At 34.8% G+C, this 16,878-nt stretch overlaps 1 protein-coding gene and 1 non-coding gene across 8 annotated transcripts in view; one reads left to right on the top strand and one right to left on the bottom strand.

Annotated features, from left to right (window-relative positions):
- The window catches only part of TBC1D5 (TBC1 domain family member 5), a 535,195-nt gene that overhangs the window by 440,195 nt on the left and 78,122 nt on the right, over positions 1–16,878 (bottom strand). The window lies entirely within an intron of this gene.
- TRNAM-CAU lies at positions 13,730–13,802 on the top strand. The gene has a single exon. It is a non-coding gene; the product is annotated as a tRNA-Met (tRNA).

The following is a 16,878-nucleotide window of genomic DNA, read 5'->3' as shown; positions in this document are numbered from 1 at the left end:
AAATTGCTTTGATCCTATAGCATCCCTATGTGATACTTACTTTTATTGTCCCCACTGAACTGAGGGAGGCACAAAAAAGATTAAATAACTTGCCCAAGATCACACAATGAAATAAGTTGCAAGGCTCTTGATTTTAATCCCTGTATCATGCTGCCTTTCTGAGTAAAAGAGAAATCAGTCTACCAGATATTAAAATATATTATTTAAAACTACAACAAATAAAGGGTGACATAAAAATAGATTTGCCACTGGTAACAGTCTAAAATGACAGGCTCAAAAAAAAAAAATAAAAATAAAAATAAAAAATAAAAAATAAAATGACAGGCTCAAAGGTATGTGATAATTTAACATTTGATGGATAAAAATTTGTCAGTGAGCTGGGTTAAGTAGATCTCTCTCTCCTTTGATTCTTATACTAAATAAATGCCAAATGGATCTAAGATTTAAACATAAGAAAATCAGTAAAATAACTTAGAAATATGATAGAATATTTTTATAATCTTGGAATGCATCCAAGTAACTAATATTATTAAGTAATAAATATAACTACACCAAAATTTTTTTAAGATTTTATTTATTTATTCATGAGAGACACAGAAAGAGAGAGAGGCAGAGACACAGGCAGAGAGATAAGCAGGCTCCATGCAGGGGGCCCGATGTGGGACATGATCCTGGACCTCGAGGATCATGCCCTGGGCCAAAAGCAGAAGCCCAACCACTGAACCACCCAGGTGTGCCACTACACCAAATTTTAAAGTTCTGTATGGTGGGGAAAAAAAAAAACAAATAAATATGAAATACAAACTTGAAAAATACTTTCATCCTATACAACTAAAAGTAAATATTCTTAATATTTAAAAAGTTTCTGAACATCAATGCAAAAATAAAGATTGTTATCCCAATAGAAAAAGGAGATTTTTAAAATTTTTTTTTCAAAAAGGACATATAACAAGTTACACAAAGAAATACAATTTTAGGGATCCCTGGGTGGCGCAGCGGTTTGGCGCCTGCCTTTGGCCCAGGGCGCGATCCTGGAGACCCGGGATCGAATCCCACATCAGGCTCCCGGCGCATGGAGCCTGCTTCTTCCTCTGCCTGTGTCTCTGCCTCTCTCTTTCTCTCTGTATGACTATCATAAATAAATAAAATTAAAAAAAAAAATTAAAAAAAAAAAAAGAAATACAATTTTAATTTGTAAATCTCCTCCTAATTGGCAAGTATTAAAAATAGTAACAACATCCAGCACTGGAAAGAGTGTGGTAATTCAAACATTATCATGTACCACTGGGGAAGAACAAACTAGAGCATCTTATTTAAGACGAAAGGGCAATTTAGAAACATGAATCAAAATCTGAAATGTACTTAATCTTTTACTTCTACAACAATTTTACTTCTAGACTTCACCAGTCCTAAAAAGTTGAATTACACAAAATTAACATATAAGACTCTGCTTGCAATATGACTAAATGTCCATTATTAGGGAATTAATTAAGTTATGGTACATCCACAAAATGAAATTCATTAAATAGCCATTTAAAATGAGGCTGTTTCTGGGGCACCTGGGCGGCTCAATGGTTGAGTGTCTGCCTTTGGCTCAGGTCGTGATCCTTGGGTCCTGAGGTCAAGTTCCATATCAGGCTCTGCTCAGGAAGCCTGCTTCTCCCTCTGTCTCTCTGCCTCTCTCTGTGTATCTCTCATAAATAAATAAATAAAACGTTAAAAAAAAATGATGCTGTTTCTCTATGTTGACACAGGAACTGCTAGAGTTTGTAATACTTTTTACTTTCTTTGTCATACGTTTTTGTACTACTGGTATTTTCTACAAAGGGTCATTTATCATGTTTTTAATAGCTTTACTGAGATACAATGCACATATAATTCATTCAAGCATACAATTCAAGGTTTTTATATATACACTGAGTTTGCAAGCATCACTACAATCCATTTTAGAACATTTTACCCCACCCAAAAAATAACCCCATATCCATAAGCAGTTATTCTCTATCTGCCCCAACACGCCCTTTCTCCAGACAACCCCTAATCAATAAGCAAATTTAATTTGCCTCTTACAGACATTTCATATAGAAAAAATCATACAATATTACTCAGCCATTAGAAACGACAAATACCCACCATTTGCTTCAACGTGGATGGAACTGGAGGGTATTATGCAGAGTGAAGTAAGTCAACCGAAGAAGGACAAACATTAAATGTTCTCATTCATTTGGGGAATCTAAATAATAGTGAAAGGGAATATAAGGAAGGGAGAAGAAATGTGTGGGAAATATCAGAAAGGGAGACAGAACATAAAGACTCCTAACTCTGGGAAATGAACTAGGGGTGGTGGAAGGGGAGGAGGATGGGGGGGGTGAATGGGTGACGGGCACTGAGGGGGGCACTTGACGGGATGAGCACTGGGTGTTATTCTGTATGTTGGTAAATTGAACACCAATAAAAAATTTATTTAAAAAAATCATATAAAATGTAGCCTTTACTGACTGGCTTCCATGTATGATTTTAAAGCCATTCCTAAAAAAAAAAAAATAATAAAAAAAAATAAAAATAAAATAAAATAAAATAAAAATAAAATAAAATAAAAAAAAAATAAAAAAAATAAAGCCATTCCTTTTAGAAACAAAAAGGTAACAAAACCATCAATTCACACAATTTTCCCAATTAAAAATGAGCATATGCAAATATTAATTATTTTATTATTAGCTAACACACAAAAAATACATACCATATTTAACTAAATCTTTTCTAACAGTCTCAATATTCAAGTAAACATTACACAACAGAACTCTGAAAAAAGATAAAGAACTCTCATAATTCTATGGTTAGTAAAGAATTGAGATTAACCTTTAATATTTAATTAATACCACTTACAACTAGTTACTGCATTTTCTCAACAAGTGATAGGTAACAACAAAAAAATTCCCCAAATAATACATTAAGAATCACATGCCATAAATACATTTACTCATATCAAGTAAATTTCTCAAGTAAATAAAAATTATTCCTACAGATCAGAATTATATATTGAAGATTAAAAAGTATTCTGATGCACAGGCTCCATTTTCTAGCTATACACACAATTATATAATTATATATGTATATATATATATAACTTCTTTTAATACTTATTAGCATCAAACTTATTCATCTTTTTCTTCCATCATTAGACCTATTCCTAATCTTTCCTATGTGTCTATGTGCATACTACATTACTAAGGGAGAAAAGCTAAATTGAGGGCAAGGTCGGAGTTGGGGGGACAGTCTGGAGAACAATTTGACAATATCTAGTAAGGTTGAATATGTGAAATGTCACTACCTGGAGGAAGTATACACATTTACAAGGCAACTGGTATATAAATGTATATCTGCTAAGAGTTTGTTAACAGTGAAAATTTCAAGCAGCTTAAATTTTCATCAACAGAATGAGCAAATTGTGTCAGTAAACCTCTACAGTAATTATTTCCCATGATAAAACTCAATGAACATATTTTCCCATAACAGAGGCCATTTTCTGTCCATTTCTCAAATAAAACTAAAATTCTTGTTTTCTGTGGAATGGACTCACTTAGGAAATGGTTGCCTTCTGACCATCTGAGAATTCCTCGGATCACTATTCAATTAGTGATATTCAGTATAAGTTTCAAAATCCTTACCATTGTACTTTATATGACAATATAGAGGACTAAAAACACTGATTTTTCAACAACCTCACAATAGTACAACACTACGTTTTACAGTCAAATTTTAGAAAACCATTTTTCAATATCATGGTTGAAATTTTACTTAAGTTCATTCAATGACATACCATAAAGCAGTGAAAAGGAATACATAATAGCTGCGTGTATCAACAAGGATAAATCTCAAACACAAAACACTAAGAGAAAAATTTAAGTTATAAAGGATATGTATAATAAAAAAGAAGAATGGTGAAGATGCAGAGAAATAGGAAAGCTAATACCTCATTGATGAGAGTATATAATAACTACAACCACTATGGGAAATAGTTTAGCAGTTTCTTAAAAAGTTAAAAATAAACATATCATATGATTCAGCAATTCTCTTCTTAGGTATCCACTCAAGGGAAATGAAAACACATAGCCACACAAAGACTTGAATATAAATGTTCTTAGCTGATCTATTCATAATAGTCAAAAACTGAAAAGAAGGTAAATATTCATGGAATGGACTGACAATGAATGTACTGCCAAAACATAATGATAAAAAAAAAAACCAAAAACAAAACATAATGATAATATTCACCAATAAAAAGAAATGTATCTATAGATACATGCTATAAAGTAGACATACCTCCAAAACATGCTCACTGAAAAAAGTCAGATACAAGAGACCAAATATATTATTTCATTTACATGAAATATTCAGAAATGCTAAGCTATGGAGGCAGAAAACAGATTTAATGGTTGCCTACAGCAGAGGGAATGAGATTATATTCAAGTGATGACAATGTTCTACACCTGACTGATGATACCTGAACCTGGTAAGTTTACAAAAATCTCAATGAACTGTACATTCAAAAAGGTGAATTATATGATATGTTAAATATGGCTCAAGCTTATTTTTAAAAAGGGATATGTATATAATAATTCCACTGATCTAAAATTTAATGAACAATATGTTATTTGGAAGAGCAGTATATAGGCGCACATACTTATACCCAACTCAGAATAATAGCTGCTTCTTTAGAAAGAGGTAGTACAAAGGGACCAGGGATGGAACTTTAGTAATATCTGTTAACAACCTTATTTCTTAAAAAGTGAGAGATCAAAGCAAGGTGTGCATATACACATATCTATTCCATTATTGTCTGCACTTTTACCAAGTTTGAAATGTTTCACAATAATTTTTAAATTAGAACATAAAGGAATCCAACGGTAGATAAACAATATAGAAACGAACATTCATATAGAGTTAATGGAGCCAGAAGTCTTTGAAATGAAAATTATAACCACAATCAATCAGATCTATAAAGTTACATTATAAATAAATACTGATTAAGCAACTTCTATGCATAAGTTCATATGACATACACCAATGCATAAAACAAGGCTCCTGTTTATCATGAAAGCTTAGAAAAAAAGTCTATAAATACAGAAGAAAGGGTCCAGGACTTTAAGTCAGAGGACTTGGTTTTGAGGTCTAGTTCTGATGTTTATAAATGACAAGACTAGGAAATTTACTAAAGCGTTTCCTCCAAACTTTAGTCTCCTCATGTGTGAAGTGAGACAATAATAGTTATATGACAGGATTGTTGTTGAGTATTATATAGACAATCAAGTGAAGCTTAAAGCTTCACTTCTGGAATGTAGGATAAGTACTCGTTAATTCCTTCCTGGTCTCAGGACTGTTGTATGGATTAAATGAGATGGATGGTCAGTGTACCTGGGTGGTGCAGTGGATTAAGCATTTGACTCTTTGTTTCAGCTCGGGTTGTGATCTCAGGGTCGTGAGACTAAGCCCAGTAGTGAGCTCTGTGCTCAGTGCAGAGTCTGCTGAAGACTCTCTCTCCCTCTCCTTTTTCCCCTACCGACTGCATGGTACTGTCTTGTGTGCTCTCTCTCTCAAATAAATACATAAATCTTTTAAAAATAAAAATAAAAGAATAAATGAGATGAATGGCAAACCACACTAGAGAAAGTGTTAAATCACTACTAAAATATTATTATACAGTATCATATCATCATTGTAGAACTAAATTTATTTAGTGGCAAACAAATAATATGTAAAAAGAATATATGATGGGGCACCTGGGTGGCTCAACCACTGAGCACCTGCTTCAGCTCAGGTTGTGATCCCAGGATCCTGGGATTGAGTCCAACATTAGGCTCCCCATGAGGAGCCTGCTTCTCCCTCTGCCTATGTCTCTACCTCTCTCTGTGTGTCTCTCATGAATAAATAAATAAAATATTAAAAATATACATATTATTTTATTATTATTATTATCATTAACTGCTACATGCAGGAAAAACTTTAAGGATGAGGAAATGTCCTCAAAAGACAGGAAGACATTAGCTTTGTGGAAATGAGATAGAGATCAGAGCTAAAGAAGAGAAATTACAGGTCTTCAGAACAAGTTCCTTTCTCTAAGAGACCAGATATTTAATACTATGATTCACCTGGGTTTTGAAATGCAGAGACATATATCCTTTTATGTAGAAAGATTAACAGTTAATAACTGCATTGTATAGTGTTTCTCTACCCTTGGCTATACCTTAGAATCACCCAGAAATGCTTTAGGAAACACTGATGTCCAGACCTCAGCCACAGCAATCCTGATTAAATCAGTCTAGAGTGGGATCCAGCATTCATACATTTCAAATATGTAGCCAGGATGAAGACCAGTGCTCCATTCCAAAATTCTTACTCTAATCCTTAAATTATTGGCTGACTAAGCATGGACTGTATCTCCCCCATAACATATTTTTTAAGAAGCATTTTTTTTTGGACTTAGTATTAGCATGACTAATTACAAATATCTGAAATTAGTTGAAAAGAAAAAAAATCATCTGCTCAATTTTTTTCTTTTTAAATCTGCTGAGATCCTCCAACATCAAGTATAGAACCTGGCTCATAATAGGTACTCCGTGATCATGAATGAATCAGTCTTTTCTCAATTTTGACAGTTAACTTTATGTGTCAACTTGGCTAGGTCACAGTCAAACATTCTAGATGTTTCTGTGTACTTTTTAGATGAGATTAACATTTAAATCAACAGACTTTGAATGTGAGCAGATTATCCCCCTTAATATATGGGTAGCTCTCATCAAGTAAAAGCCTTAATGAAAGAAAGAAAAGAAAAGAAAAGAAAAGAAAAGAAAAGAAAAGAAAAGAAAAGAAAAGAAAAGAAAAGAAAAGAAAAGAAAAGAAAAGAAAAGAAAAGAAAAAGAAAGAAAGAAAAGAAAAAGAAAAAAAAAGAAAACGAAAGAAAAGAAAAGAAAAGAAAAGAAAAGAAAAGAAAAGAAAAGAAAAGAAAAGAAAGAAAAGAAACTGATTCTCCCTGCAGAAGAGGTAATTCTGCCATCAGAGAGCCTTTGGATTTAAACAGCAATACCAGCTCTTGCCTACTGGCCTACCCTGCAGATTTTGGACTTGCTAGCCTCTACAATCACATAAGCCCAATTCCTTAAAATCTCCCTCTCCTCATCACCCCCCAACATACACTCTTTACTGATTATGTTTCTCTAGAGAATCCAAACTAATACATCAACCTTATCAATGCATTGGATTTAGATTGCAAGACACAACCTATTCCTAATCCCTTTCCAAAGATAACTTCAGTATATATTTATCCGAGGAGATTTCTCCAAAAATGAACTGTAATAGTATCTAAAAAAGGTTTCCTGATAGAATACTTCATTAAAAATATATTGGGGGACATGGGGATCAACTTTGTTGTGCTAAATTCAAGTGTCTTTAAATACACTTAAATGGCTACTGAACTGTTAAACACGAAAGAAAAAGGTACATACAGAACTTTTTCTTAATTTTATTTTTATTTATTTATGATAGAGAGAGAGAGAGAGAGAGAGAGAGAGAGAGAGGCAGAGACACAGGCAGAGGGAGAAGCAGGCTCCATGCAGGGAGCCTGATGCGGGACTCGATCCCGGGACTCCAGGATCGCGCCCTGGGCCAAAGGCAGGCGAGAAACCGCTGAGCCACCCAGGGATCCCCCATACAGAACTTCTGATAATCATCCTAAATTCTATTCCACCAACAGCAGGTAAGTTTCCTCACATGGAAACTCTGTAAGACAGTAAGAGCTCACTGAAGCTGAGAAAACTATGAAACTGCTTTATGGCTAAGCAAGGAAGTATGCCATGAGCTGATGTCTGCAATAAGCACAGCAAAGAGGATACACTGAAGCTACATAACTGCTATCCCTGCTTTAGTCAACTCCACCCTCTACTGAGAGCAAAGTTATATAAACAGCCCTCTACTTGACCAAGGTGTGGTAGCTCAGAGACGTATAATACAGGGGATATAAGGTACAGAAGTATGGGGGATTGCTGAATCCATACAATAACATAAATGCCAAATCCCACATTTCTACAAGTATATCTCCTGACTCCCTTGGACCTTATACAATTAGAACTTTCTTACTATATCAGGTGCCATTTGGTGTAGTTAAGGTAGATAATTTATCATTTTTTAAAAATTGATTTAAAAGAAAATGTCAGAATTAGTTAACTGAATTAAGGAAAATAATTAAAAATTTCCTCAAGGGGGATCCCTGGGTGGCGCAGCGGTTTGGCGCCTGCCTTTGGCCCAGGGCGTGATCCTGGAGACCCGGGATCGAATCCCACGTCAGGCTCCCGGTGCATGGAGCCTGCTTCTCCCTCTGCCTGTGTCTCTGCCTCTCTCTCTCTCTCTCTCTGTGACTATCATAAATAAATAGAAATTAAAAAAAAAAATTTCCTCAAGGATCTTTTTAAATTTTGGTAGGGAATCTCAGATCTGCCAAAACATTCTATCCAAAATTTCCTCTTAATGAACTTCTTTTAAAATTTGGCAAATGTAAAATTTAGATCTTAGGGCTGAACAGGACAATGCTGTGAGAAAGAGAACTATAAAAATTTGAAGACAAAAGAAAGAAAATGTCTAAAAATAAAATAAGTCACAATACCTTTTTAAGAATTTTTACAATTAAAAAAAGAACAGGTGTTAGCCATTAAAAGCTATTGTTCATTTGATTCTACCACGGTCCAAGTTAAAAATGATGTTTCTCTTTAAAGCAAACATTCATTGTGCTTTTGTAAAACATAAAGGAAATATTTTGATATATTTTTTTCTCAAAGAACTATGGGAGTTTCATTATTTCTATGCCTACAATAATGTAATCAATTACATATTAAGCCCCTACTTACTATGTGAGATTCTTTTTTTTTTTTTTTTTAAGATTTTATTTATTTATTTTGACAGAGAGAGAGCATAAGCAGGAGAAGCGGCAGGCAGAAGTGGTCTGCCAGCTGAGCAAGGAGCCTGGATGCGGGGTTCAATCTCAAGACCCTGGGATCACAACCTGAGCCCAAGGCAGATGTTTAACTGTCTAAGCCACTCAGATACCCACTACATGAAATTCTTTTAAAGAAATGAAAAACTCACAGAAGCTGCAGGGTAGTCTTCCAGAAGTACAAAAATCCACACACAATCCCTGAGTAAGCGGTACAATCCCACACTATATTTTACCATTCCTATGCTTCCATCTATTACTTAACAATTATTAAGAGTATGTAAATGAGAGGTACACCTGGGTGGCTCAGCAGGTTATGCATCTGCCTTCACTCAGGTCGTGATCTCAGGGTCCTGGGATTTGCCCCACATCAGGCTCCCTGCTCAGCGGACAGCCTGTTTCTTCCTCTCCCTCTGCAGCTCCCCCTGCTTCTGTTCTCTCTTGCTCAAACAAATAAATAAAATCTTTTTTAAAAAAGTATGCAAATGAAATTATCCTATGTATTATGCTTTATGCCACCATGAAGGAATGTTTTAAAAAAATCCATCTAGGAAGACAATTAAGGTCTTACCACTGACGTATTTTCAAGTGGGTTAATATTTTTGAGAACAAGGGTCCTATCAAGTAACCAATTACTTTTTTAAAGGGACAAATCAATACCTCCAGTCCAAGGGAATCCAATGACACTATTAAAAAATTATCCACAGGGGTGCCTGGGTGGTACAGTCCGTTGAGCATCTGACTCCTGGTTTCCACCCAGGTCCTGATCTTACAGTCTTGAGATCAAGCCCCACCATCAGGCTCCATGCTCAGCGTAGACTCTGCTTGGGACTCTCTCTCTCCCTCTGCCCCTCCCTACTGTGCTCTTTATTAAAAAAAAAAAAAATTATCCACAAAAACACACCAACTACATTTTGTGCATCATCTACATTTTGTGTTGATGGTGGTTATGCAGTATGCACTGTGGTTAAGAACATTACTTCCAGGGCCAAAAAGCCTGGGTTTGAATCCTAGCTATAAGGTTTTAGGGGAAATTACTTAACATTCTCTGAGCCTCAGCAATGTCATCTGTAAAGCAGGGATGTAACTCCTAAAGTAGGTGGGAAGATTAAATGAGAGAATCTGCATAAAATGCTTAGAACTGTATCTACTACTTAATGCTCATTCACTTATTATTTGTTACCTACATTCCTTACCCGTTCCTCCCCTTCTCTCTCTCTCTCCCTCCTTTTCCTACTACTATTACTACCAATCCTTCTGTATTCTTTTCCTTCCAATGTAATAAGGCCACCTTTGCAATATTTCTTGGCATCTGCTTCCCAGAGCATTTTTTTTCCTTACACAGTTTGCTGGAATATTTTATTTGTGGCTGGCTCTGACTTTATGTTAATTGTGCTTTTTGTTTCCTGCAAAAATGCAGTGCCTTACTATTGCTGTATTTAGAATTGTAAATTTCAAAATCTATAAATAAAAAGTTAAAATAAATAATTTTACAGGAAGCTAGTCCTGATTATAAATGCAGACTAATGACTTTTTTCCCCCAGCAAAAGAAGAATAAAAAGAAATGATTTGAAATAGCCCAAAATCTGTTGCTTGTAAATAGTATTATATAGTATTGCTTTTTTTATTGGTACAAAATTAGGTATTATTAATTACTGAGTAAGACCTCAATGAATTAGTTTGTATAGGTTTTAGGTTTGTTATATAAAAATCCTATAAAACTGCATTAATTTGGTTAACCATGTTTTAACATCTAAATTTTTTTATATTCATATTTTTCCAATGCTACAAACTCACAACACCCTTTCATGGGCATTTTCTCATCAGAAAATTAGAGCAATTAACTGAGCATGACCACTGTGTTCTAGGAACAGTGCTTAGCATATTTCTAGGAGGCAACTGTTCACAGTAGATTTGAAATAAAGTTAGGCAACCTGTCCTGGTGCTAGATATAATCATATATATTATCATGTTTAGTTGATGTAATCCTCACAAACCCTGTAAGGTAGAGAGTTATTCTTAATTTCAAGATTTTATAGATGAGAAAAAAGATACTCAGAAAGACATACTGACTTGCTCAAGATCACAAAGACAGTATCTGGCAGTCACAGGACCCAAACCACCGCCCCCCCATCAACTTTCCAATCTGCCCTAGATTTTAAACCAAAATGAACTGTAACATTAAAATCACATATCTTAAATAAAGCCTATATTCCTCACTGAAAATAAATTAAAATGACAAATACTTTCTTCCATTCAGTATTAATGGTTACTTTAGACACAAAAAGCAAAAGATAAAATGAGACTTTAAGCAATTTTAGTTTCCTATGGACATCTAGTAATTCTTAAGTGTGGAAAAAATTAACCTTTCCTTATCCCTCCACCCAAGTGTGCATGGCTACTTCCCCATAGAGTTTAAAATAGGCTAACCAAATCTACTTTTTAAAGCAGATTCATTACCTTCTACAAATGATTTTGAAAAGAAGCACTGACTAGGAGGAACATAACATACCATGACAGGGAGAAGAGGAATCAATTATTAAGCCAGCAAAAACATGACATCTTAAAAATATACCTTTGTATCAAAAAAGTTTGATGAGGTATGTATAAACAAACTATTTTAACAAGGTAAAATGAGCAGTTTTTTAACAAAGCAGAAGCTAGTAATTTCAGTACACGTATTTCAGTAAATATATTCATATGCATTACTCCAAAGGGGTTTTTAAAGTTGACTAATGACACACACTGGCATACCATTAAATTCTCCTTCTGAGGTACATAATACTCATAACTACATTTTGGAAATATTTTCTGGTTAGAGTACATTTTATAAGATTGCTAACAATTATATCCCAGAAACAGAATTCTTCACTCTCTACTCCCTAATTTCAACTTCTCAACAATTATCAACCCTCCATGGAACTTTCTGGGGGCTATGTGCGCCCTGCCATCACCAGAGTCCACTGAAATACAAAGAAACAAACCCAGGTATGGAAATGTTCAGAGCATCAGTAAATTACCAAATATTAAATAGGAGATGCCCTTAATAGCAAGTACAGATTTGTAGAAAAGAGTTAATTCTCAAAAAAATTGACATTTTGATGGCATGGATTCTAAATGTTCAACCCTAAAGCTGCAATACTATAGACATGTGAATTTTACAGTTATTATGAAACTCTACCTTACATAATTTTCAGTATTCATTCATTCATTCATTCATTATTTACTTATAGCCAGGCACTATTCTACATGGAAAAAACTTTTTAAAAGTAACAGAGTCCCTGACCTCAATAAGTTTAGTTTGGTAGTGCTATCTGCCAACAGTAGGCATAAAACTTCTCTGTGTAACTACTGGTTTTCCATATATAGATGGTGGTATTATAAATTTTTATTTAGAAAGACTATTATGTGACTCTAATGTAAATGGATGACAGGTGACTTGCTATGTACTTAACAAAATAAAACAGAAAATTAATTCCATAGTCCACTTCCTCCCATAGAGTTCTAACTTCATAGCTGAAACCCATCTAAAGTATGGTTTGTATAAAAAAGGACAAACTTGGGATCCCTGGGTGGCGCAGTGGTTTGGTGTCTGCCTTTGGCCCAGGGCGCGATCCTGGAGACCCGGGATCGAATCCCACATCGGGCTCCCGGTGCATGGAGCCTGCTTCTCCCTCTGCCTATGTCTCTGCCTCTCTCTCTCTCTCTCTCTCTCTCTCTCTCTCTGTGACTATCATAAATAAATTAAAAAAATAAATAATTTTTTTTAAAAAAAGGACAAACTTTTAGAACACTATAAACTTTTATTTTACATCTTGGAAACATGACTATTATTATTATTATTATATTATTATTATTATTATTATTATAAAATCATTATGAACATCTCCCCCAGATACCTATTTGTTCACTTTTTAAAAAGATCTATTCATGGGGATCCCTGGGTGGCTCAGCAGTTTAGCTCCTGCCTTCAGCCCAAGGTGTGATCCTAGAGTCCCGGGATCAAGTCCAACATCGGGCTCCCTGCATGGAGCCTACCTGCTTCTCCCTCTATCTGTGTCTCTGCCTCTGTGTGTGTGTGTCTCTCATGAATAAATAAATAAAATCTTAATAAATTATTTATTTATTTAGTTAGTTATTTGAGAGAGAGAGAGAGCGCGCACACGAGAGCACGAGCAGGGGAAGGGGTAAAGGGAGATGGAGAAGCAGACTCCCTGCTGAGCAGGAAGCCTGATGTGGGCTCCATCCTGGGATTCCAGGATCACTATTTTTTTTTTAAGATTTTATTTATTTATTCATGAGAGACACATAGAGAGAGACATAGGCAGAGGGAGAAGCAGGCTCCGTATGGAGAGCCTGATATAGGACTCTATCCCAGGAAACATGGCCCAGGAATGTGATCCCAGGACTCGATTCCAGAGATCACAACCTGAGCCAAAGGCAGACGCTCAACCACCGAGCCACCCAAGTGCCCCTGGGATCATTTTCAATGTCACTTTTGGATATCACGTACTTCTAATCTTCAAATTCTCTCATATACTAGTCCAATGACTATAGCAGAAACCAATTAACATCCTCATACAATTTATACAACCTGAGTATCTCTACAATTGTTATTAAAAATTACAGGAAATGAGATGACAAATGATGGTCAGCAACATAGTACTGAGCCCAGTTTGTTACTAGAGTCCACCCTGATTTTTATCCAAGATACTTATTTTTAAAACCAAAGACACTTCACAGGGCACCTGGCTGGCTCAGCTGGTAGAGTATGTGACTCATGATCTCAGGGTCATGAGTTCAAGCCCCATATTGGGTGTAGAGTTCACTTAAAGACAAAACAACCAAAGACAGGAGCACCTTTACAGCTTCACAGGATGTGCAGAGAGCACTACAGCAGAATTCCAGAAGAATGGGTTTAAAATGTTTTACTCTGAAATAATTTTATGCTTATAGAATTTTATGCTTGTAAGAACAGTAGAGTTCCCACATACTGTTAACATAGGTTCCCCTAACGTTAACATCCATAACTACACTACGGTATTAAAACATAAAATTAACATCGGTTCTATACTAACTAAATTACTCAAAAGTTTTCCAGCTGTCCACTAATGCTCTTTTCTTTCTTCTATTTTGTTTTTCCCAACTTTTTTTCTATTCCAGGATCCTATCCAAGATCCTACACTGCCTTTAGCTATCACATAGTCTTCACCAATCTGTGATAATTCCTTATCTTTCGTGACAATGATACTTTTGAAAAATACTGATTATTTTTTAAAACATGCCTCAATGTGGGTTTGTCTAATGTTTTTTCTAGGATTAGACTGAGGTTATGTACATTTTTGGCAATAATATTATGTAAAACAATGCTGTGCCCTCTTATCAGATATTAGCATGTCTTCTTATTGGTGATGCCAGCCTAGATCACTTAGTGTCTTCCAGCTTTCTCCACTGCATAGTTACTATTTTTCCCTTTGCGATTATTGAACATCTTGGAGAAATACTTTTAGATTATGCAAATATTGTTTCTCCTCAAACTTTCACCCTTTTTTTTTTTTTGACATTCATTGATAGATCCTGCCTACAAAAACTACTATTATGCTGCTTGCTTCATGGTAGTTTGCTATTACCTGGAGTCCTTCCACATTTATTAATTATAATTCAGAAGACAGTTGTTTATATCAAATACCAAGGTCTCAATAAACCATCAAAAACAAAAACACAAAAACAAAAACAAAAAACCCAAACCAAAAACAGTAAGTATAATGGACAACAGTATTTCATCTTGAGCTATAATGACCTTAACTCCCCAAATTAGATGTCTAGCAGTTCCTCTTTGAAGGATCTGTATCTGAGTAAGTTGTTAATGACATCTGTCAGCAGCTGTAGTGTTTTGTTTTATATAATTGTAGCCTCATTTTTTATTGCAAGTAATGCATCATGATGCATATTTAAGGTTTTCCAAATAAAGAGTCTTGAGCAATCTATTTTAAAGTAGCTAATACCACAGCACATTTGAGGCTAAGGGGTAAGCATTCCTTCAGAACCAAAACAATGAGGACAGCAAATATTCTGCCCCTGAAAGTCTAATCTCATTCCTCAACCTGAAATCTCACCACATGAGCATAAAATTACAGTGGTAAAGAGAGATTTCTTAGAATGGTGAATTACAAAGCACCACCTTTCAAGACTCTTTTATTTCTATGACAGGATTAGGATCTGCAAACATGAAATATAACCTTATTCACTTATCTTTCACAAAAGGAAAACCCATCAATCTAATGCTAAAAGGCTTCAAGCTTATTTCTAAACATTTCAAAAAAAATGCCTTATTTACCAAAACTTTATTCTTCTTGTTTGTTCATCAAATACGGCAATCTTACATTGAGGTCAAAAAGTGTCAACCAATTATTGTGTAAGAGAAGTTCTACTTTTTAAATCTAAAGCTACCCTATAAAAAAAAAAATAAGCTACCCTATTATACACAGAATTATTTTAATAGGCAATTGAATACACTACTGTGTATTACCAAGTATATTCGACCATTATAAGCATACCCCTTTAAATCGAGTTCTTCAACGAAAACCCTAGTAAACTTACAATTAACAGTGACATATAGCAAATACTCTAAGTGTTTTTTAGTAAATAACTCGGTGATGAACAATACATAACAATGGTCCATAATTCCTTCTGGATTACATCCACTGCAGGCTAAGAGTTCAAGCATACCTCTTCCTCTGCACATTCAGAAATCCATTCGTTTTAGTTATTTCTTAAGAAAAGACGTTAAAATGACTTAGAATATAATCTAAATGACATGGAAATAACATTTTTGAAGTTTATCACCCCAAAACTACAATATATTTGTAAAGGATATCAAGTCATTTTTTAAAGTGATTTATTTTCATAATGGATATCTAGGTGATAAAAATAGATGAGAAAACAGGAAATCCCACTCATATTTCTAATCTTACAAATTACTGCCATGATGAGTCCTGGAAACTATTGCAGGATCATAGTTGTAAGATTTATGTTGACTTCATTTCTGGTTGCAAACCTTAATATATTAAAAACAAACAAACAAAACAAAACAAAACAAAAAAAACCTTGGTCTAAAGCATGGCCATGAGCAAGATTTTATTTGAAAGTCTCTTGACTATTGCTAGGAGTACTGGTTAAGTCATGGTGGTCATTTTCTGACAGTTGCATAGAGAGCTTACAAGGTACTTAAATTTCTATTTCCATATTATTTCAAAATAAAAATTACTTTAATATAGGATATTGCTAGTTTATGCTTTAAAACACTACTTTGTATTAGTGGAAATGTATTTTAGACTGGAATGGAGAAAGGAAATTGGCTAGCACTGGTAAATCTATGCTTTGGAGAAAGAAAACTGCAGTAAACCACTTCATCTTTTATCAGATCCCAAATGACCAGAGGATAATTCTAACCAGCAGGGGGAGATAAGGAGGGCAGTAGTAAGACAAAGAACAGGCTACAGGCAAGAAAAGCAGTTATAATTATAGCTGGGAACACGGAATTTGTTAAAGGAAGTCTACTGTATAATTATATTTGAAAATTTAGCAAGATGCCCAGAGGCTGACTCGCAGCTGTCAGGAACTGGTAACTCTACTTCTGTTCATGCAGCGACCACTTCAGCTAGTAAATCCACTATCCAGACATTACTAGAACTGACATTTGGAGTAAAGGGATAAATCCCCTCATAAGACACTTTTTTTCTATAATGGATGAAGGCATCCACTTCAACAAAGTAACCTTTTCTCTTCAGCTTCCTTTTTAGACTTAGCTCTCCTCCCTCTATCTTCTCTCCCTCAGAGAACCCAACTATCTCATAACAAATTATCCAGATGCAAATCTCTCCCCTGAATTCTGA

This window comes from Vulpes lagopus, chromosome 19 (assembly GCF_018345385.1).
Source record: "Vulpes lagopus strain Blue_001 chromosome 19, ASM1834538v1, whole genome shotgun sequence".
NCBI classification, from domain to species: Eukaryota; Metazoa; Chordata; class Mammalia; order Carnivora; family Canidae; genus Vulpes; species Vulpes lagopus.
This window is presented reverse-complemented; position numbering and strand designations above follow the sequence as displayed.